The sequence below is a fragment of the Desmodus rotundus genome, chromosome 4 (assembly GCF_022682495.2).
Source record: "Desmodus rotundus isolate HL8 chromosome 4, HLdesRot8A.1, whole genome shotgun sequence".
NCBI lineage: Eukaryota > Metazoa > Chordata > Mammalia > Chiroptera > Phyllostomidae > Desmodus > Desmodus rotundus.
Genome location: NC_071390.1, coordinates 129,067,218 through 129,089,806, shown reverse-complemented (window position 1 = coordinate 129,089,806; position 22,589 = coordinate 129,067,218). Strand labels below are relative to the sequence as shown.

General features: G+C 40.2%; 1 protein-coding gene and 1 long non-coding RNA gene across 3 annotated transcripts in view; one reads left to right on the top strand and one right to left on the bottom strand.

The window, feature by feature from the left end:
• MTHFD2L (methylenetetrahydrofolate dehydrogenase (NADP+ dependent) 2 like) overlaps positions 1 to 22,589 on the bottom strand; it is a 96,021-nt gene that overhangs the window by 23,647 nt on the left and 49,785 nt on the right. The gene's annotated exons all lie outside the window — the stretch shown is intronic.
• On the top strand, positions 12,108 to 22,162 carry LOC123478371 (uncharacterized). The gene is made up of 3 exons (XR_006653555.2): positions 12,108 to 12,273; positions 19,958 to 20,356; positions 21,406 to 22,162. It is a non-coding gene; the product is annotated as an uncharacterized lncRNA (long non-coding RNA).

Here is a 22,589-nt window from a genome sequence, read left to right as displayed (position 1 = left end):
CATTTTTTAAATGATTTTGAGGAAGTATCCAAAGGTGTATTCAGATTCCACAGTTGTTCCATTAAAAAGATGTCAAGGCCAAATAAAAAAAAAAGTGAAAAACTAAAAATGGTCTCCTCCAAATCTCAGCAGAAATCTAACAGTCTTTATCTTATTATCCCTCTTTCCCCAGCTATGTTTCTCCATTTCCTTCCTCCATCCCTCCTGGATGGCCAGAAACCTCCAAAGTGCAACTACCTCATAAAGTTAAATGCCCCTTAAAACAGGGGAAATCTCTTAGGCTTTAATATCTAGTCTTATTTGTTCTGAGCTGAAAGCCAGTGTTAAAATTTTTCCAAAGATTAGAAAAATAAAATTTGCAGAGGAGTTAGAAATAGTTTTAGAAATGCATAATCCAGCACTCCCAAACATATATCAAACAGTACACATGTTCAAATGCAAAAGAATGTGATGGAAAGGTAGAATTCACAGACTCCAAACTGCATAAAAAATCAGAGAGATTTAGAAAAGCTGTATGTATTGTATAAGGTCTTTTGGAAGCTATTGCCCCAAATCATTCCTGTGAATATAAAATGGACTCTGATTCAGTCTTATAAGCAAAGACAGGATCACCCCATTGAGGAATTTAGAGACAAGCTCTCAAATACCTTTAGACAGAATCCAGAAGTAATTGCTGATACAGAAGGAGTGAGCTCTTGGCTAACTTTCTGTGAATAATCTTAAATCCGAAATAGAAGACTTAGGACACAAGAAAAACTAAATGGGAAATAGACTTAATGCCAGACCTTCAGCACTTTGCTAACCATTTTGAAAGAACCTAAGAACCAACCCAGAGTAAGGCTCAAATAAGTTTATGACTTTACAGATAAAACAATTTGATAAGGCTAATCACTAAACACAAAGAGCAAGTTGCTTGGTAAAGACATTTGTAGACACTGTGAACAGAAAGAACACTGCCCGAAAAAATCCCTCCCCCCCCAAAAAAATGAATGTACTTTGTTCTTTGAGGAACAGGAGGATGATGAGGAGTCAAATGTCCGATCTCCCATTTTATCCTGCAATTCACAAGGAGAAATTTCTCACAATGTTAAAGACAACCTTTAGTTTGATCTGGGCACTACATTACCAGCATTAAACTCTGCTTTTCTTTCCTGAACATCTCCCTTGGAGCAAACAAACTACTCAGGTGGTGGGTGTCTAATAATCCACAGACATTCCACAAGTCCTGGCCCAGAGCACACGGATGTAGCCTTTCCTCCTCTGTGACACCACACTTCCCAACTTCACAGGGAGACATATACCCTGAAAATGGAATTGCCAAGAGATTAAATGATGTGTTTGTGGTCTCTTTCTTAAAGTCCCTGAAGATTCCCTATTCATAATGAGGTCACAGCTAATTTGAATATTGACTTAGACTTACTGGTACCTTTGTGTCTAAATCAAGCCCAATGTGAAGACCTCAAGGAGGTGCCAAAGCTTTTGTGGATCACACTTGTAAGATATCAGCAGGACTAACGGGGCTGAACCGATTAGGGTTCAGAGTAACCTCCTTAAACCTCTATCTAAATGTATGCAATACCCAAAATGCAAGCTGGGAAAAGACTAAAGCTAACGGAGAATGGACTGATTCTTAAACATTCATCCTCCTAGTTAAAAACCCCAATGAGCGACAATCTGGAGTCCTTCAGAATTGGAGAGTCGTAAGTTAAATGTTCATTCTCTGCATGCTGTGGTAGCAAACTCGAGTTCGACTTTACCTTTGTGCCTCCTGAGGCTAGATATTTTAGTTTAGATCTGCATTTTGTTTTCTTCAGTGTACCTTTGGATCATAATACTTATTTGCCTTCTTCTGGAAATATCAACAATATACCTACCCAGGCTATTATGCCCAGGAGGTTATTAAAGCATCTTCATATTTTTCATAGTCCTCAACCAGGAGCTAAAGTATCTGAGATTTCCCTGTAATTCTACTCCTATCACTCAGACGAGGAGTTTGGGGCAGAATACATATTTCAGAAGACGTGAATAAGAAGCTGAATTTGAAGTTTCTAACACTTTGAAATACTTTTATGTTACGCTGGTCCATCAGTAAATATAGCCCTGAAGCACTGGGTAATAAGGAACGTTACAAGTACAATAACTAGCTATTACATTTTACAGAAACGTTTGTTGTTGCAAACTGCCACTGTTATTATATTTAGTAGTTTTCAACTTTCATATCAGTTGTCTGAGTTCCTGATAAAACCTATCAACTCTACATTCTGAGATATTCAGTAACATGAAATTTAAATGTTATATACTTATAATGTCATCATGAAAAAATCTAGCTTACAAATACGATTATGCACTAAAGCCCAATGCAGGTTTATGGAGGCAGGCTTGTGTTTTTTTCCTCCAGACAATCCATCTATGAATTTATTTCTGGCAGGAGAAAAAGGCCTATTATTAATGCATATTTTAAAAAAATAATTGGGATCATTATTTTAGGATGAACTATTCTCATCAAGAAATTTTAGTAAAAAGGATTTCTGACTCATCTAAGATTTCTCTGCTGTGGGTGAAAATCACTTGGATTGATAAGTAGCCTAACCAATGGAGCATCTACACAGAATCACATTACTTCAAAGGTTATGACTTTTTTGGTTAGGTCATTGCAAATCTGTTATTTTGCGATTCCTTTTATGACAAATACAAAATTAATCACCAATGTTATCTTAGAAAAATGTAATGAATAAATATAATCTTTTAAAAAACGATTATCGGTACCTAAATTACATACCAGCCATGATTCTACACCCTGGGAGCTAAATTTACTGGTATGAAGGTAAAACCATTGCCCCATGAGCAAGTGTGAGACTGTATCTTAATTCTTATCACCTCAAACCCCACTTTTATGTGCCTGTTCCACAATCTCCGAACTGAGTTCACATTAATCCTTTCCCAATGAATCCTCCTATCACAGTCATCTGCAAGTCTTTATAAAATAGCTCAGTCAAGGTATCCTGATAAAAGGAAGCACCATATTTACACATAAATTTAATTAGGAGAGTTCAAAGGGCTATGCACACATTATCTAATTAAACTCACAATAATTCAGTGAAGCAAGAGGTTGACCCATTATCCTCACTCACACAAGAGAGATTTTGAGGTGCTGAGAGGCTATAAGGGTTCTCAGTTTCACAATGACGAGTCAGGTGACGCTGGGAACAAAACCAGAACTGTCAGATGTGAAAGTAACACCATGAAAACACTTACTCATTTGGATTGCTCCTTCAGCTGGAAGTTGTCCTGCTACATAAATTATAAGAGTAACTGAAGTGGGATTTGTATTAATTCATATGTTTCTTTCTAGATGAGAAATCTTTTCTTTAGCATTATTTGTTTTGGAGGTAGCTGGATGACAACTAAATGCATCCTAGCTAGATAAAGCCTACATTAGTAGTAAGAGTACTTTAATGTCTTCCCCAGGGGTCCTCCTGCTGTTTCTAGGAATCCTCACGTACTTATAAGTCGGCAGTGGCCACAGAGCATACTCCTCTTTTTTACTCTTTTTCTCTAGCTTCTCTGGTTCCAATCTGATATCCATTTGGCTATGATGCTCCTCACGGGAATCATGTCCATACCATGGTCAATCTCTGGATGCTTCCAAAGCTTCTAATCTTTTGGGTGCCAGAACAGTGCTAGGTTCCCTGCCGAGCTGAAGGTCAGCCTGCACTGTGCCATACTTGGTCATCAGAAGTATGGAATCCCTTTGTTCTCAGAAACTCATGGGATCACTCTTTTGTGTTTCCATCAGCTTCTACCCTGAACCTTTTCTCTGCAAGTCCAGTGGACCTATGAGGGCAGGATGCATGCTTCTTTTTTCTTCCTCCTATAACCAAACCTTGTTCCCTTCAAATGGGCAATGGTGCATTTGGGGCAGGGGTAGAGTTCAGAGACCTGTGGGGGCAATAGGCAAGGATCTACCAGTATATTACCAACCACCATGTTATATACAGTGCATTAAGTCAAATGGAATGAGTTTCAAATATTTGTTAACACTTTCTTTAAAAGAAAAATGTTTACCAAGGTCAGTATGTAAAAATTATCAAAGCAAGAAAGGATACATTAGTTTAAAAGAGAAGGTGGGTTGGGGGAGAGCTACGGCCAGCCAACAGCCCCTTACTTTCCCCAGGGTCCAGTTTGAAAACCAGTGAGGCCAGTTCCTTTGCTTTAAAATTGTAGTTCCTGAACGCCAGATAGTCTAGACAGCGTGTACAAGTGCGGACTGATGTTTAGGAAACACAAACTATTCTGTCATAATCCCAGTTATTTCCTTTATGCACAGTCTTAGACCTTCCTTTCTCCCCCCTTGCTATGTGCCAGTCAGCCGGCTAATAAAAAAAGTGGCTGCACTGGCCCTTGTTGGTTCTTATTAGGACTGAAAGATATCTGCAGCAATAACTAACAGGAAACTTTAAAAAAATGGTCTATTACTTACAGAACCTGGAAATTACAAGGCACACTGGAGCCACACAGTGGGGTTGTGGGTAGAGAGCATTGAGAGTATGGGCCTGGGGCTCTGCTTTTTACTGGGGTTGAGCATGGGGGCCTAAGGGTTCACAGACTCACATTTTATGGGGGAATTTAAAACACGTGAGTGGGAAAAACAAGAAGCTCAAGTGTTCAGTTATTGAAATCAATCAAGCTCTCTAAAGCAAAGAAGTCTGGTGGGGAGGGGTGGCCTGGCCCCTTATCTGGTGGCTGGCAATGTGTTCATTCAAGCTAGCCATGTTTGAGAGGGATGCCTCCACAGTGAAAGCTTAAGTTAGACACTTGTGTTACAAAAAGAGAAGCCAACTATCAGGGCTGGCACTACATGCCCCCTTTAAGGATTTAAGCAGCAGCTGAGACAATCTGTGCTTACTGAGTCAGAGAAGTGATAGAAACCAGAAAGAAAAGCAGAGAAGAAGGAACTTATTTTCTGACTCATGGGTTCCAAAATACTAGCACTTCAGAAGGATAGAAAGGCTCAAACTAAAAAATGGAAAGGCTAGGGATATGAAAAGTCAGGAGAGTTGGAAGAAGTGGTAAGAGCTCAAACTTGAGAGGTTCCCAGGAAGAGGTTGCTGGTCAGTGTGACTTGGGCTGTGTCTTAGAGAGTTGGAAAAGCCCAGTATTGCTTTGGGATATCCAAAAGCAAAGGGACATTTTCCTCATAGCCTTTGTGGAGATTGAGAAGGTGCCATGGCTCCAAATAATTAAATGTATGCAAAGAGGGTCTAGGCAGTTGCCTTAGACACTATTTTAGAGTTTCCTATAGCAGAGGAATAAAGCCACTGGAAACAAAAGGGCCAGTGCTTATGTAGCTAGTTGGCCAAGGACCAGATGAGATGCGGGGTAGCGGTTTACAAACATATAGTGAGAACTGAATACCACCATGCCTCATTGTTTACATACAAAGTACGGAAAGATGGAAGGAGAGTCTATGCAGATGAAGCTGATGTTTCTACTATTTCAAATTAACTTATCAAAGATATGGATGAAAGTTGATGAAAATTGAGGGGCATGTTAAGACATGTTTAAGGATACTGTGGTCTGCATAATTGGCCACCAAATAACTAAATTGTTTTTAGAATTAAATCAGATTTACAAATACCAGAATCTCAAGCATAAATAACTGACTTTAATCTAACATGTTTAAAGTGCTTCAGAAAGACACGTTGGGGAGCAGAATTTGCCACCTTACAGCATGTGTCGGGCATAAGGATTATTTTAGACCAGTTATCTTTTTTAGAAACAGCAGACATGGCAGAAGCTCTGAAGACCGAGTAGAAGTCACCCTGTTGTGAGAGACATTTAAAATCATAAGGGAACTCTCTCTTTCTAAGTGGGTCTCCCTCAAGCACCACAAAGAGGGGCACGACTCTGGAAAATCTTAACACTGGAGAAGGCAAGGGCTTCAGTTTGCACAACCACCGAATCCTTGTTTACCCTTCTTTTCCTGGTAAAGTCTCATACCTGACTCCCCCACCTCCAACATCTTCTGTCTTTAGCTGAAGACGGTGTTTAAGGTGATGGCTTTGCCATTTCAGCGAGCTAGTTTTCGTGGTCTCTCCCATGTACACAGGAGGTCACATATTATTGAACTTTTATTTCTTTTTCTCCTGTTAATCTGTCTTGTGTTAATTTGATTATCAGGCCAGCCAAAAAAAACTAGAAGGAAAGAAAGGAATGTTTTCTGCCCCTACATACTGAAGAGAGAGTGAAGATGGGGAACATGTAAATGAAATCATTTTAACCAACCTGCTGAAATTATTAACGTTATGAAGATTGAGGCATGAAGACTTCATTCTTCTTCTAACTATCCTAGGAACTTACAACTTTTTTGAACTTTCCAGTCCTGTGCAAATACCTAGACTTCCATGTAACCCTGTAAGTACCCACGACAGACCCTCGTATCCAGGCCAACTGATGACCTCCTGAAGGACTCACGTATACATCTGCCTGACACCCACCATCCAGGCCGCCCGATTCCTGACCGATATCCTTAGACCAGTCCTGGGCCAAGAATACAGGGCCAGTAATTCTCAAGAAGGTACTTTTTACTGTAAGAACTTTTAACCTTTCTTTCTTCTTTGAAACACTTACGAGTTTTGGCCTACCTGTGTTCTCAGTTTGTGAACTCCAAGACCCTTTAAGAAATCTCTAATTTATTTCCAGTGAAGCTTCCAGACTCTTTTTGAATTTGTTCTACAAGACAATTACAGTGATTTGCTTGTTAAAAGAAAAAAAATGAGGTCTCCACATGTACAATCTAGGAAAATTAGGCAAACTGCACTTCTTCTTCATCCACCATGCGAAGTATTGCTCTAGAAATCTTGTTAGACAATTATTGATATAGAGAATATTAAACTTGGCCAATTATATGATATATCAAATTACTATTTTATTAATATATATTAATGATTATCAATTAAATACTAGCCATGGCAAACTTTAAGTGTTTGTCTAGTTATCCCTGTTCCCTGGCCAGAGCATTAAACTCAGGTTAAAATCTCAGGCTTTAGAGTTTAATACCTGGGTAACCTTGGAGAAGAACCTATCTAAGCCTCAGCTTGCTTACCTATATATTTAGAATAGTAACAGTGGTTAGTAAAAATGGCTAGGGAAGTGAAATATGTATACAAAGTGTTTAGCACATTGACTGGCACATAGAAAATACCCAGTACATGCTCAGAAGATACCGTAGTTATTTACATATTATCTCAGACAAAATAGGTTGAGACGGCATTTCTCAAATTGTGAGTTGTGACCTATTCACGGGTCATAAAACAACTCGGTGGCAATCAGCGTTTCCTTAAGAAGAACAGCAGAGCATGATATAGCATGGCATGCATCAGAGAGCAAGACGCAGGAAAGGTAAGTATTCTTTTGTACAAATTTGCCTTTTTTATGTATGTACGTGTAAGTTGTATAAACGCATACAAGTCATACTTAAATAAGTCAGTCATAAAATGTGTTATATATTGCATTAAAGGCCCTAGTTCTTTATCTCCATTCCCCCTCTATCCTCATTCAAACATGGTAAATGTGACTTTGTAGTTCCTTTATTTGAGCTGGAGCCTATTTTCCACATTTGGAATCTCAGCCTGCCTATGGCAGTCAGTCTGGCCAATAGAATAAAGCAGAACGGACAAGGCGCCAGTTCAAGGCCTCGCCTCAAGAGGTATTGCATGTTTCCACTTGGTCTTTGGCATTTCTGCTATCGCCATGAGGTCACAGCAGAGCCTCTATGCTGGTCCTTTGACGTGGAACCGCTGCAGTGAATCACCCAAGCCCAGATCAGACCAGAGCCCCAGCAGACTCAAAGGCATGTAAGTAAGCCAGTGGCCTGATAAATACATGAATGAATCAGCGTGAGATCAGCTGAGCCCAGCAAACCACAGACTTCTGAGTTGTAATGACGACTGTTGTTTTAAGCCACGGAGTTTTGGCAGGATTTGTTTCACAGTAATCACATGAAGTCTTGTGAGCTAAATTTGGTGTCTGGGCCTTCTCAAAGGCATTTTCTTTTGCCTGCTGTGCTCTTCCTGTGTGTAGACGGGTCTCATGCTTTATTGTTTCTTTGCATGTCTCAATTAGTTTTCATCAAAAACTAAACATTTTGGATAACATGTTACAGCAACTCTGGATATGGATCCAACTTACTGGGATGTCATATTTGTTTAGTGACTTGGCTTGACTCCTTCAGTAAAATCTATTTTGCCTGATGAAATAGATGTCAGTGCGGTCTTGATGTCATTCCTCAGAGAGCACAGCCTCGGGCGGACACCAGAGGATGGCAGTGATTTCAGCAGAGCTTTCTTAACTATATATTTCCCTGATCTCCCTGGTAAGCTTTTAGCTATTGGTATCACAGGCTCAACTGAGGCTCAACTGATTGTTGACTGATTATCCTGTTGTTTAAGCAACACATTGGGGAATAAATTGCTCCACATTCTAATACAGTTAGATTCAAGCTTCTTTACATGTGTGGTAGTCCTTCAGTCCAGTCTTTGTTCCAACTCCAAGAGGTATTTTTCTTGGCTTCATCTTTCCCTGTTAAATATGTAGCTACACTGTGGTTTCCTCTGTTTCTCTCATGGATTACCAGCCTCCTCTGCACTGTCCGCTACCAAAGTCTCTGTTGTTTTGGACAGTGACTTGGGCGTGAATGTCCCTACACTTCCTCCAAATGAAGTCATTCCGTTAGGAACAGCTATGAAGCTCCCTATGCTTGCAGCCTGTCTGTGCCACTAGGCACACATTCTGATCCACTTCCCCAGACCTGAGGGTGATGACAGTGGCCCACTGCTCTCAGAAAGACAGCCCTGCTCTACAAGCCAGGATTGGGGGCAGGAGTGGCGGTGGCCTCTAATCTTCACAGTGCACCTCTTCTTACCTGGAGCCTCTACCCTACCAGTAACCTGGAATGAAGGTAAAGGAGACCCAGTATTCTTGAGTTGCAACACCTGGGGTAGAGGTTCTGCCCTTTGAATGGGAGCTGTCTGGACTAAGGGAGCCCAGACTTCTTAGCTGCTCTTGTTTGGAATAGAGCTTCTGTAGCCAAGAGCTGAGTGAGATGAGACATTCTGGCAGCCTGCCACCTCCTGGGAAGATACTGGAATGGGATCTAAGAGGAGAGGGAGCTCTGTGTTTCTGGATGTACCTGCCCAGAATAGAGCTTCTGCTACGCTGAGCTGGAGAAGGGATGGGAAGCAGTGGGTCGGGGCTCAAGTGGCACAGACTTATACTTTTTTTTAGAGACTTAGTAGATTTTCTTGAATAAGTGTTTTCTATTTGCTGTGTGTTAAGAATTTTCAGAGATTTAACATGACTTTTTAAAAATTATATTTCACCAGTTATGTTTGTGAACTTGGGGAGAGAGTCCATGAGCCTACCCACATCGCCATTCCCGGAGTGTCTCCCTGCCCACAGGTTTCTTAAAAAGGGGCATTCTGTCCTAACATTTATGTTTATATTATCATCACAAAAACTAATCACTTCATCTTCAATGATGAATTTTTAAACTATATTTACTATAATATTCATAATGTCAGATGTTTCATATTTTATAGAATAAAATTCTAAAACCTTTACATTAATTCCATGAATTAAATGAAAAAATAAAGCATTTTATTATTGATTGAGTTTCTCTGCAGTGTCTGGTAATATTTTTGAGCACACTTTATTTTAATCAGCAGGCACCCTGCAAGCTGTCCAAAGGGAAGAGCCTTTGAAGAAGAGAGAAGGAAAGATGGGTTATCTCTGCCTTTCCAATGTAACCACAAATTAAGGTAACAGCTCTCTTCACTGCAAAGGTGTGTCACGCTCCACCAGGTGAGATGACAGCAGAGGCTGGAATTACAAAATGGAATTTTCCACACCCATTCTGAATTTTTAATACAGAAACAATAAATACTACTACCACTAATAATATTTTGCATTATTAAAAAACATATAATCCAAGTCCACACTAACCCAGATGGAATACTAGAACCACAGGAGTAAACCGAACTATTCTGAGAAAACTGGCACATAGGGATATTCTATCTATATATTGATTTGATAAAAAGTGACATATTCAAATGGTATTTGATTAACCATTGGTATCTGGAATTAAATAAACAGATACAACATTGGTATCTGTTTATTTGATTCCTCTTGAATGAGTGTCAAGAAAATGTAAATGGATGAGGTCATCTTATAGATTCCTCATCTCACTGATGACTGCCCAGCGTATGCTGGGCTGGCGGCCTCTCTCTGGAGCAGCCTGGCAGTCAGGCTGTGCCCTTCCCAGCTCCATTTTCAGACTTGTTGCTGCTAAGGCTCAGCTCCAGACCCTCATAACTGTATACACTGCGCCCCTGTAACTGTACAAGCTGCTCTTAGCTCAGCCAAGAGAGTACAAAGCAGGTGGCACCTCTCCCAGCACCCAGTTTCATAGAAGCTGTGCACACGTGGCCCTGAACTATGCACACAACTTGTGTGGGCGTAGCGTTGCCGGCACGGCTTTGCAAGCATTCGCCTGTCGCAACCCTCCCTTGCCCGTGGACTGACTTTATAGCTTCGGACTGTTCTGAACCTCATTTGCCCCCCATTGCTTTTTTTTTCATTTAGGAGGATATCCTTTTTTCAGTCTATAGGGATATCACTTTCTTGTTTTCTAGAACAACTATGTTTATCAATTTATAAAATATTTTGCTTAATGTCTGAGTTTGGAGAAGATGGTATGAGGTATGTTTCAGCAGGTGCTTAACTCACCATGATTGGCCAAAATATCACACTAATAACTTTTTTACATAAAACGTTACATATTATCAACAATATATGCAACATATATAACATAATATAGTCATAAATATTATTTACTCACATGTAGAGAGTAATCCTACTTAAATGCAGTAAATGTTTAAAAGTCTATAAAAATTGCTTTGAAGGTGCCATGTTGAAGAGCAACCGACTTCCTCTCAGGAAATCTGGCACGACTGTTCTCTCTCCAGCGCTGGACCAGATCTGTTTCTCTGACTGATACCAGAGGTGCTAGCTGGCTCAGCCTTAGGGATTATGGTGAATGAAAAATAAATCCTATCTTTCATCTCTAGCCTCACATGAAATGCAGCACGAAACTTGAATTCTAAGAGACACGTAGGAACTGAGACTGTCTGAAGGCCGAGTATTTCTATCACGGGTTCCTTCTCAGGTATAACCTTATCAGTTAGGGGGATGTCAAGCAACATAGCCTGCATTACATAAAATACTATTTCTTATTCTTATTTTTTATTTGTACCGTTGTTTCAAAGTTTATCTAAGTTAAGTGCAAATACTATGCAAGATGCCTTACCATATGTTTTGATCTATTAATAATCTCAGATGCAAATGTACCTTGAGATGGCCGCGGTTTCAATCACTAGGGCAGACAGCATGAATGAGGTAACCCAGCAGCTTAGGAACTTAAGCGCTCCTCCCAAATATCCAGCTTATTCTCAGGAGCATACTTTCTCACGTAGCAGCACTTAAACTGTCATTAATCAACCGAAATCAAAGCCGAGCAACACAACATCAACAAAAAGCCCACAGCAAATTGTGTACAGCAAGAGCCCTGGACTAAAAGTCAGGAATTCTTAGTTCTGGTACGAGGTACACCACAGCTAGGACTACGACCCAAGGTCAATGATGTGACTGTTCATTGCATGTGAAATAGAAGTTATAAATATCTAATCCATAAGAACACTTCACATATAAATACTTCATAAAATATTCACTAATTAGCTTTTCCCAACATGTAATACACTCATCCATCTGTCCACTCATCCACTTAATAGGTATTTATTGATGGTCAACTATGCATTAGGCCCTGTCTAGATCCCTGATAATCCATAAATTAAGAAAAAAATACCTAGTCATTTTAGGAGTTCAGACAATTATCATATCGTATAGCACTGTGAGGGAGAAACGCCCAGAATGGAGCAACATGAATGGGGGAGGGATACCTAACTGAGCCTGTGGCAGTGAGCGCTTGTTTCCCAAAGGACTGTGCTGATTCTAAGAGATGCCTTGAAAAGCAGGTGAAAATGATCAGAAAAACTGTTCTCAAGAGAGGGACCTGAATGTACCACAAAACAACAACAAAAATATAAACTTCCCATGAACTTCATTCTCTCCATTTTGCAAGAGAACTGCATTCAGTGTTACCGTGAGGGCTCCAGCACACCTAGGCTGGATTATGCAGCTAGGAGACTGGCCACAGAGGTAGGTAGTGTTGTTCTTTGTGAATGCATGTAGTGGAGAGAGGGTGGTGAGGAGGTTAAGCAGGTGAGAACGCCACGTGAAAACTGACCAGATGTGTTAGGGAGTGTAAAAATCCGTAAGGGGCTTAAACATAATAACAAAGGAGTGAGGCATAATTAAAAAGAATCACACAGGGAATCTCTAAGGTTTTAGCACTGTAAGGAAAATATCCAGATGAGAAATAGTCTTATTATTTCAACAGATATTTACAGAATAGCTACTATGTGCCAGGTATCAGAGAAAGTGGTGGGGATAAGACAACAAAATAGACAAAAATCTCTTCCCTAATGGGGCCTACATGTTCATACAGAAGACAGTTAAGAAGCAAATAAATAAATACATACATAGCAAAATATCTGAAATGATAAGGGCCAGAAAACAAAATAAAAGCTGCTAGTTTTAGATGGGCTTCTCAAATGTTTATTTGAACAGAGACGTGAATGAAAAGAGTATTATTATGCAAATTAGTAGTTTTCAAACTTTTTGGTTTCAGGTCTACTTTATATTCTTAAAAATGACAGAAGAACCAAAAGACCTTTGTTTGTGTGACTTTTGTCCATTGACTTTATCAGACAAGCAATTACAACTGATTAACCGATGAAATATTTATTTAAGTCTCTGGAAAAAAATAATCCTTATGATATGTTAAAATAACATATTTAGTTTAAATAGCCACATATGCCGAAACAAAAAAAAAATTAGTGAGAAGAGAGGCTCTGTTTCACAATTTTGACACTCTTTTAATGTTCAGCTAATAGAAGACAGCTGGATTCTCAATCTGCTTTTGCATCCGGGGTCACACTCAGATGTAGCTGGAAAAGGGAGAAGTGTTCTAAAAGACCTTTAAGATAATTGTTTTTATCATTCTTTACATGTTCTCTGAATCTACATTAAAACTAGACAGGGTTAGTTGCAACGTGGAATTTGAAGCCTTTTCAAAGAGCTTTCCATACTGTGTAATATTAAAGTCCAGTATTGGTCTATCTTACATTTTGAATGGGTGTGGTAATATTATGCATTGCTTATTGGAAAAATATCAATTCACTGAGTTATACACATCTTCCAAATGTTGCACATATCATTATACAATACTTAAAAGTCGTATTTATTAATATCACCATTGATCTCATGAAAAAAAGAGTAATATTGGGAGGCTGTCAAGCTTGCAGCGGGGTCACTGCTTTTGCAAAATGTTGAGTGTTTTCAAGTCAAACTATTGTCTAGTCCAGAGGGCTGGTGCGGGTTCTCCTCAGCTTACCTGGGTGCCTTTTGTACCCACTCCCAGTCTTTGCTCTCGCATCCTCCTTCCCACTCACAAAAGCAGACCACTGGGCACGCTGGCCTATTTCCTTCAAAGCCAATAGAAGGATCTATCTGCGCCACCCAGCACAGGCCTCCCACGCCTCATCTTTCTGGTCTGAGGATCATACCACTTCCCAGCAGACTGGAAAGACTGTGGTGATGAATGTGATGAACAATCTCACTTTCACTTGAGACCCCACCCCCACAAACAGGGAGTGGCACAACCTTAAAGGTATAATAATCACATAACAACAGCTGAAACAAATAGCAACCAGAAGATTGCTCTGTTACACCTATCAACAAAACGAGTGGCGCTATGTCTAATTTTGTTCTCTATACAGCATTACAGACAACATTATGAATGAATTCTCAGTACCAAACCGCACGGACTCCACGGCCACAGATGAGGCCCGAGCGCAGTCCACAGCGCGGAAAGCACGGGCACTTGGAGAGAATGAGAAAAGCTCTCAGTTCTCTCGGGGGTTTGCTGAGTGGCTCCGTCACCTTGCCTACCAGCTTTGTTTTGGGAGAATAACTAGTTGTTTATAACATGCTTTGCGTTACAAGAACCAAACAAAAAATAAGGGTAACACATTCATATTCATTAAGAAACACTGAAATTATGCGAAGCATGGAACTCTAAACAGGTCTGAGATGAAAGCAGGGAAATGAAAGGAATAATTTTTGAGATTAAAAAAAATGCTTATAAAAAGAAACCAAATAAAACAACACAACTAAATACCAAAAAAGGTCAAAACTTATTTTTAAAAATGAATAAAACCCACAAAAGTAGATGTGGAAAACTTCAGACTTTGTGGTAGAGTTTTTATCCTACCAAAACAAGCCCTTCCCACGTAGCCTAACAGCAGTGCAGAGAGACAGAGGCTGACTTTGCGAGGGTGACAATAACTCCCAGGGCCCCTGTCCCCAGGGGACTTGACTGTACTGTGTGGAAGGCGACTGGAAAAACTGAAGGGCACTGCAGTAAAAACGCACCAGGTGCACACGGCGTGCCTCGTTAAAGCTAGCGAAAGGAAAGAAAACTGCAAAGGTCTGTCTTGCCTATTATTAAGAAACCCTTGAAAAGCACGTGCCAGCCAGCCGCTCCCTCTAGGGCTCCTTCTGTGACTACCCCAAGCCCAACACGAGACCAAGTCCCCTTCTACATACGTATCCATCCATAGCCCCTACACTTTCCTTTCTCACAAGCTTTCCCGTTTTGCCATTACCTTTGCATGTGGTTATTTGATTAATGCCTGTTTAAAGAGGACTACAAGCTTCCTGAGGGTAGGAAACTAAGTGGGTGATGCTGGACACCAGCGCGTAACTCACTGCCTGGCACTGCTCGGTGCTCGATAGGTGTGTTGAGTAAATGCAGACCGGGAGGGAAGGGTAGTTTTAGCCTAGCTGGACACCCCAGTCCTGGGGAAGTGGCACATCAGTCTAAGCAGGAGAAAGACCACAGGAAGAGTCACCAAGGCTCTTGTCCTGTATCCTTTCATGGACATGGACGATAGTGACATGGCCATGGTGATTGCAGGGGGAGGGGGGCATAAGAGGGGCAAATGGTAATAGAAAAAAATACAATAAAAATTAAAAAAAAATAAATTGGTGAAAATGAGTTAATGTAAGAAAGCAGTTCACTAAGCACCTATTAAATACCTTGAGGCACCAGATAAATTCTCAGAATTCTGACCAAGAAACTCAAAGTTTTCCTTGTAAGTTTCTTTTTTCTTACTAGGGAGGAGGAAAGGGCTCCTAAGAAGAGAACACTATTTAAGTCGTTCCTCTCATTCGTGCCTTATAATTTAATTGGCGTGGCTGGCACGGCAGGGCTACAAACAGGAACAAGAAGGTGAAACTGCTGTAAGTGTCTCTGCAGGCCTTGGGAGTGTCTCACCTGGCAGTAGCAGCAAGAATTGGCAGGAGGGGCAGAGGAGGTGGGCAGAGATTCCAGGAGTTTCCAAATCGCAGATTCCAGGGGGAAGTGTGGATGAGTACCGGTTATTCTGCTGCATGTAGTGCAATGGGACAAAGCATGGTCTGAGAAGCTCCTGGTGTGGGGAGATGGAATGATACCGGCAGCTCTACAGTAAGAAGTACTAGCTACCCAGCAGGGCGATGAGGTTTGCCAGTAAGTCTGCACAAGCATGCAGTCTGAGTCACCGGAAAGAACTCGGGCTTTGGAGGTGAACAGATTCTCCACCTTGACAATTATAAACTCTGTGATCTTATACTAATGGTAAGATTACATTTCACGTTTAGAAAAATAAACACTGCAACACTTCCCAGCCCTTGCTCTGGGTTTGCTGTGAAAACAACATTAGGTGGATGAAAGCACACACACAGCACGGTGCTTGGCACACGGCAGCACTCGACGAGTGACGACTGCCTTTGGCCTCTCGGTTTTCTAATTGAAAAGTAGGATACAACATGAATATGGGGTTGTACATAGTTTTTATAGTGATATTTAGTTATTATAAGTGACCTTTCTACATAACTCAAATGTCTCTCTTTTTTAATAAGTTGCTTCCAACTTATTTTTAAAAAGTCAAAGTATAATTATATTTTCCTAAATAAATGTCATCATTAATTACCTTTTGGCAATTTTAGCAACTCAATTTATTTTGCAAATGTCCTGTTATTTCTCTAGGGTAAAAAACCAAACATGGCTTAAAGGGCCATGATACAGATAGTATCACACAAAAACTAGACAGTTCATGTAAATGAACTAAAAGTCCCCAGTTTTACCTGTGTTAGACGCCGCTGTCAGATGACTGTGATCTTCAGGTGAGTCCAGGAAACCAAGGTCATAATCAGTAAGTGATTAATTTTACATAATTATTCTGGGATTAATGGTGTACCTAACTAGCTTCCACTTAGAGTTTACAGGGCAGAATCCCTGAAGAAAATGTGGTACATTTCATGGTGAAAAAAAAATATTGAATAAATATGCCAGAAAAAAAAACAACAGGTAAAAAATACTTTGAGTCGATTTACAAGTTAATTCGATGGCCATCAAAGTCATAGAGGAAATGTCCCAGGGGCTTCTGTGTTTCCAGTTGGAGCCCATATTCTTGCAGGGACAAACATAGGTCTGTGACGGAAAGGAATGGAAGTAGAGGGGTAATTCTTGCTGCCCCTTTCAACAGACTATGAACTCCTAAAGAATGGCAGCATCACCCTGTGAGGGTAAGCTCTTCCTACCTGCCACGCAGCACGAAAGGGACACGTCTGGCAGGCTGTGTCTTGTAAAAGCAGAACTGGAATAAAGTGTAGTAATACTCCACGCAGCTAAGGAAGTGCCCAGTCTTTTACCATTTAAATGTATGAATGTGAAATGTTATTTATCTAGTGAGAGAACTGTAGTCACAATCTGCAAGCTCTGCAAAGTGAAACACATGCTGGGGTTTTGGGTTCTTTTTGTCTTCTTTAAATATGTCCCTTTGGTTATATTAAAACATGTTACTAATAAAATGTGAGTGTGACCAACATAACCATAAATTCTTGAGACACAGTTGTGCATGCTTGATGCCTACTCCTTCTAATACTATAATACTTGCACTTAAGGTCAAGCAAACGATCGAGGAAAATATGAAAAAGCACATCCCACTTTGCAAAATCGCGGCGGCAACAGCCAGTAGCAGAATGGAGAATTAAGATCGGGGCTGCAGAGTGAGACATGGTTCCCTGTGCTGATCCGGCCACTTCACTACACGGCCGTGGGCAAATCAGCTCCCTCCTCGCCTGAATATTTTACGCCTGTAATGTAGAGATAAAAACCTACTGAACTCATAAAGGTGCTGTCAGGCTTAAGTAAGATAATGTTTCCAAAGTGCTAGGAAACACCAGTCATTATTGCCATCATGAATAAACCTTGGGAGCACTGCTATTTAAATATTGAAAAGCTCATACTGAAACTCTCCATATTATTTTAAGATCTGTTTGTTAACAACCTCTCAATTAAAAAAAAATAATGTCCTGTGATACTCAGAAATACAAAACTTTTGAATTATTTAATCACGTAGAAAAAATTTTAATGTCTCTCTCTATATCTTTTTAGAAATATCAAGGCCTAGCTAATGCTAGTGATAAATCAGATAAATTTTGAAACTAGATAGGTTTTTCTAAGGTTTAAAGTGTTTGCATAAGGACAAAAATGGATATGCCCCTATTTATTGTAGAGCTTATTTCAGTTAAAATCTGGATCTGCCCTCTGCTGACTGTAGTAGAACAAGGTATTAATGACAGATCTCCGGATAGTTCCAGGGCCATGGGGCAAGGAGAAGAAACTTCAGCAGCAGGCAGGGTTTGAAATAGCACAGCAAAGGGAGAAGTCCGGACTCAGATGAGAGCAGGTAGAGGTTCCCCTTTCTACCCCGTTCCCTCATAGTCTTGCCCCACTCTTTCCTCTTGGAGCTACTCGAAAACTAGATGATTTCTTTCTATATATTTGCAAGTGAATATAAAAGCCAGAATCACCCTCAATTTCAGCATCCCCAGGCCTTTCAGTTTCTCACCTCTTTTTAAATAAATTTTATTGATGCATAATTTACATCCCATTATAATTTATCCATTTAATTCACATCTCTTTTCATTTCTTCTTTTCTCCCAAGAGCAGTCACTTAATTAACAGGTTTGGTTGTCTGTAGGAGGCAGGCATGTCTGGGTAGTCCACCACTCCCACGGTCCTTTGTATTAAAAGCTCAAGCCCCCTGAGACAACGTAGACAGCAGGCAGAACACCGCCACACTCCGGGGATGGGTCATCTTAACATTTTTAAGTTTGATTTTATAATTATGAAATCAACACATCTTCGAGAATTTACTTAGACAAGTCAGAGAAAGATAATATTTATCTATCATTTGTTACCCATTAGTTGGTGATAACCACTCTTCTCAAGCCGTATTTTTTCTTCCATCTTTCTGCTTGTCAGTGTGTGTGAGGCAACGTGCTGGGGGGGGGGGGTCATGTTTGGATTTCTACCATGGACGTAATCTAATATAATTACTTTTCAGAATATAATTGGCTGTAAGCATTTCTGTTTTTTGATACACCATCATTCATTAAATGTTCCCATGTTGTTGGATGTTTAGACTCTTTCCAACTTTTTGCTATCATAAATAAATCTGCGATGAATATCCTTGAATATTATCTCCATAAGCCTCATTACAATTCTCAGTAGGATAAATTCCGAGATGCAGTATTTTGGGAACTAAGATAATGTCTGTTCACAAGCTTATATCCAAAACAAGTTTTTAAATCATTTTTATTTGTTTTTGAAGAAATGTACTCGTTCACTATCTTGTCTAGTGCCCAAGGTAAACTAACACCGTGTTCTGAGTTCTTTCCAAGCCATTCAGCGCTCCTTTGCAGAGCTTCCAAAAAGGTCAGCAAACTTATTATAAAGGAGGGAGGGAACCCCTTCAAACCAGTTTTAATAAAAAAAAAGGAAATTTGGGGTGATATCTTAGAGACCTAAAATAACTTACATTATTCTTAGTGAACATGAAGGGGTTCTTATTCACTACGGTGTGGGGTGCCATATTATTTCTAAGAACAACGTGACCAACTATCCTGGGATGCATGTGTATTATAACGTGCTTTTGCTGTGTGTGTGTGCTTTCCAAAAACAGGAAATCTCCCCAGTTATCTTTAAGATAAGTATAAGCAGGAATTATGAAACATAATAGAAACTCAGCAGAAACATGGAAATGGACCTGCCCTTTTTTTGCAATGTAATGTCTGATCCCCAGTACTGGTTATTATCTTGATTTAAAGGGCACGTATTAGATGATGCTAAGATACTAAGGGGGAACCGCCTGCAATCCGCACCCTCCGAGAAGAAGTTTGAGAGAAGAAGCCCGCGCTCATGCATAGTCCTCATCAATCCTCAGGTTCTGTAACAAAGGCAAGTCATTCTAAAAGAAGCAATTATTAATTAACCAAATCAGGAATAAATTTGGAGGAAATGTACTTAGGTGAAAGACAAAGAGACAGAGATGGAAACCTTTCTCCGACTATATAAAGCAGGTGAAATGAAAGGGCTGTCACAGAACGCTGTCTGAGACACATGCCGACTCCTTCCCTCTCATTACTGTCCCTCAGAACCCGAGACACACCCACAGCAGGCAGCCAGGCGCACAGGTTCTCGACGGCCCGTTGTATTCAAACACCATCTCTGCATGGATCACACAAGTGTTGTTGATGAGTGATATTTTGATCCCTGATTTTTAAAAAAGTTTCAATTTTTCTGTATTTTAATTAGATGGGTGAATGTTACTCAAAACCACAACTAATAATAACCAACTACCGATAATAAAATCATTTCACTTTCTTCCAGTCAACACACGTTTGGAAGAGGCATTTAGCAATACCACGCAATCTGAGAACACCAGAGGAATGATGACTTCACCGAAGAAGGGCGCATGTTCCTATCCACAGGAGACAGTGAAGTATTTCCTTAGTTTTTCATTGAAGACAATCATCATTTCTCAGCTGTGACTCTGCCGCCTCCCTGCCTGACCCTTGAACTCTGCAGGTGCAAGCTCTGATTCAGTCGTGCTGATGCAATGCCATCGTGAGCCTCTGTGAGGTGGAACAGCCCAAACAAGGCATTAAGGTTGGATGGATCCTGAAGAGATCATCTGCCCCTAGAAAGGCCCTCCTCAACTTGTAGGAAAAAAGCTAAAACTAATGATAAGCACCTGAATTCTGAAGAAGGAAGTTTACTCATTTAACAGTGAGTTTTCTAATCCCCAGTGCAAGGTTCTGCACTAGGTACAAGAAATATAAAAATAAACAGACCATGGCCCTGGCTCCTGAGGTCACAATACGGTGGGAGTCACACCGGTGCTGTCCCCTCACTGTGGTCACCTTCCTCACTGCCCCACTGTAATGCTTACTGTTCTTTAAAGACTCTTCTAGGCCCTCTGTTTTTCCATTCTCCTTCTCTTTCATTATTTTGTTACACTTTAGAGCTTACATGTGACACTTGAGAGAGTTTTCTATGAAGACACCCAATATCATCCCATATTAGCATGATGAATCTAAACGTTACATAATATTAAGGCATATTGTAGGTCTTCCTTACACAGGTGTTGTTAAGCACCTTTTGTTCCACTATAAGCTGTGAGAATACAGCCTCATATAAAGTAAGGTCTATCAAAAAATCAATAAATTAGAAAGGTGAAAGTCCAGTGAAGTTATGGTAGAAAAGAAATGCTTTAAACCTCCTCTTCAGTGGGGTTCAGATAACATAATTGGAGTCACTAGTTGAAATGAGTAATGACATTCAAGGGAAGTATTTTAAAAGGCACAGAGCCTTAGTGTAGCTTTTAAATCACCTGCTGCTACACCAGAAAAAACATGGCCTCAGTCACCACTCTTTATCAGAAACTGATCAGCTACATTGGAATCTGTCCTGCTCTTAATGTGGAGACTATCATTTGCTAACACAGAGAGGAGGGGGGCTTTTAGTCCCTGCTACCACATCGACCCTGAACGTGATGACCACATATGCCCTGACCAGAGCCTCGGGAGAGTGGAATGGACAGCACGGGGTGGAAGAACAGATAGAAAAAGACAGACCAGAAAACTAGACTGTATGGCAATGAAAAGCTATAGAGCACATCCAAAACATGTAAAACTTGTTTTTAGGCCCCAGCTTTTAAAGAATAAGAATGTATAAGCCAATACAGGTTTCAAGCAAAAACTAGGCAAGCTGGGCTCAGAAATCAAATAATCAGACCATAAAGGGTTGAGAAAACGTTTTCTTTTTGTTTTTTAAAGCATTGAAATAGTTACATAATAGGCATGAGAAGAGCAAGATTACTGAAACCAGGCTTCCGATGGCAGAAAAAGTGCTTTGAAGATGTAACTGGCTGTTGGGCTCACGGATGGAAAAGCAGCACCACTGGGCAAACTGGCGAAGTCATGTCATGGAAATAAAGTACATTTGACGGTAAAAGCTTTGGGTGGTCATGACAAATCGGCCATGAACAGACCAGAAATCAGAAATGCAAGCACATACAGAAAATACAGGCTATGAGAAACTTTTATTAATGAAGGCTAAATGTATACATGCTACTTTTGTTTTTGAGAATATAAGTAACCATTCATAAGCAAGTAAAAGACTAAGACCCATATAATAAATACTAAAGGTATCTTATGTAAATAATATTAGGTGTTTACAGTGATATTCAGTTTTTTACTGCATTATTCATAATAGTAAAAAAAGGAACAATCGAAATGCCCAACAATCAAGAATGGATTACAGAAATTACAGTCCACCCTTAGCAGAGAATAAACACTCTGAAGCTATCAGAAAGTGTGCTACAGAAGAAGGCATTTTATGAGGAAACATACACAGTGTAGAGCTGTAAAGGACAAATAGTACCTATGAGCGAACAAGTTGTGCATTAGTTGCTTTTACATATGGTAAATACAAAGCAGTTGAAGGCCAAACATGGAATTAACTCTGGTCGGCTTTGGCTGGAAGTACGGGTTCTTTCCCTCTCTTACTCTCCATGTTTTCTAGAATTTTACGGTAAGGACATATTACTGACATTAGGGTAAAAAGTCTATAGTCAAGCAGCCTCATGTACATTGATGGGGCTTGTTTATTGTGGATCAGGGAGGCTTCGCCTACTTGGTAACTCAGGCTCTGGGAACGGACTGTGCAGTCTGGAATGGGGAGGGGAGAGCAAGTAGAAAGAGAGAGGAGATCGGGTAAAAGGTCTGAGAGAACAAACCCCTTTACCTAAGTGCCTCTACCTCCCCTACCCCTCACAAAGTCAGACTGTTCCAAAAGAAAGAGAGGCAACGAGAGACTTATCCAGGGACAAATTCACAGTCATCCCGAGAAGCCACAAACCTTAAGTAAAAATTAAGCTGTTTTTGAAGTTGGTCTCATGTGTAAGTCACTTCTTAGATTAATCTATGTTTATTTTATGATAACCAGTCAGCTTTGACAC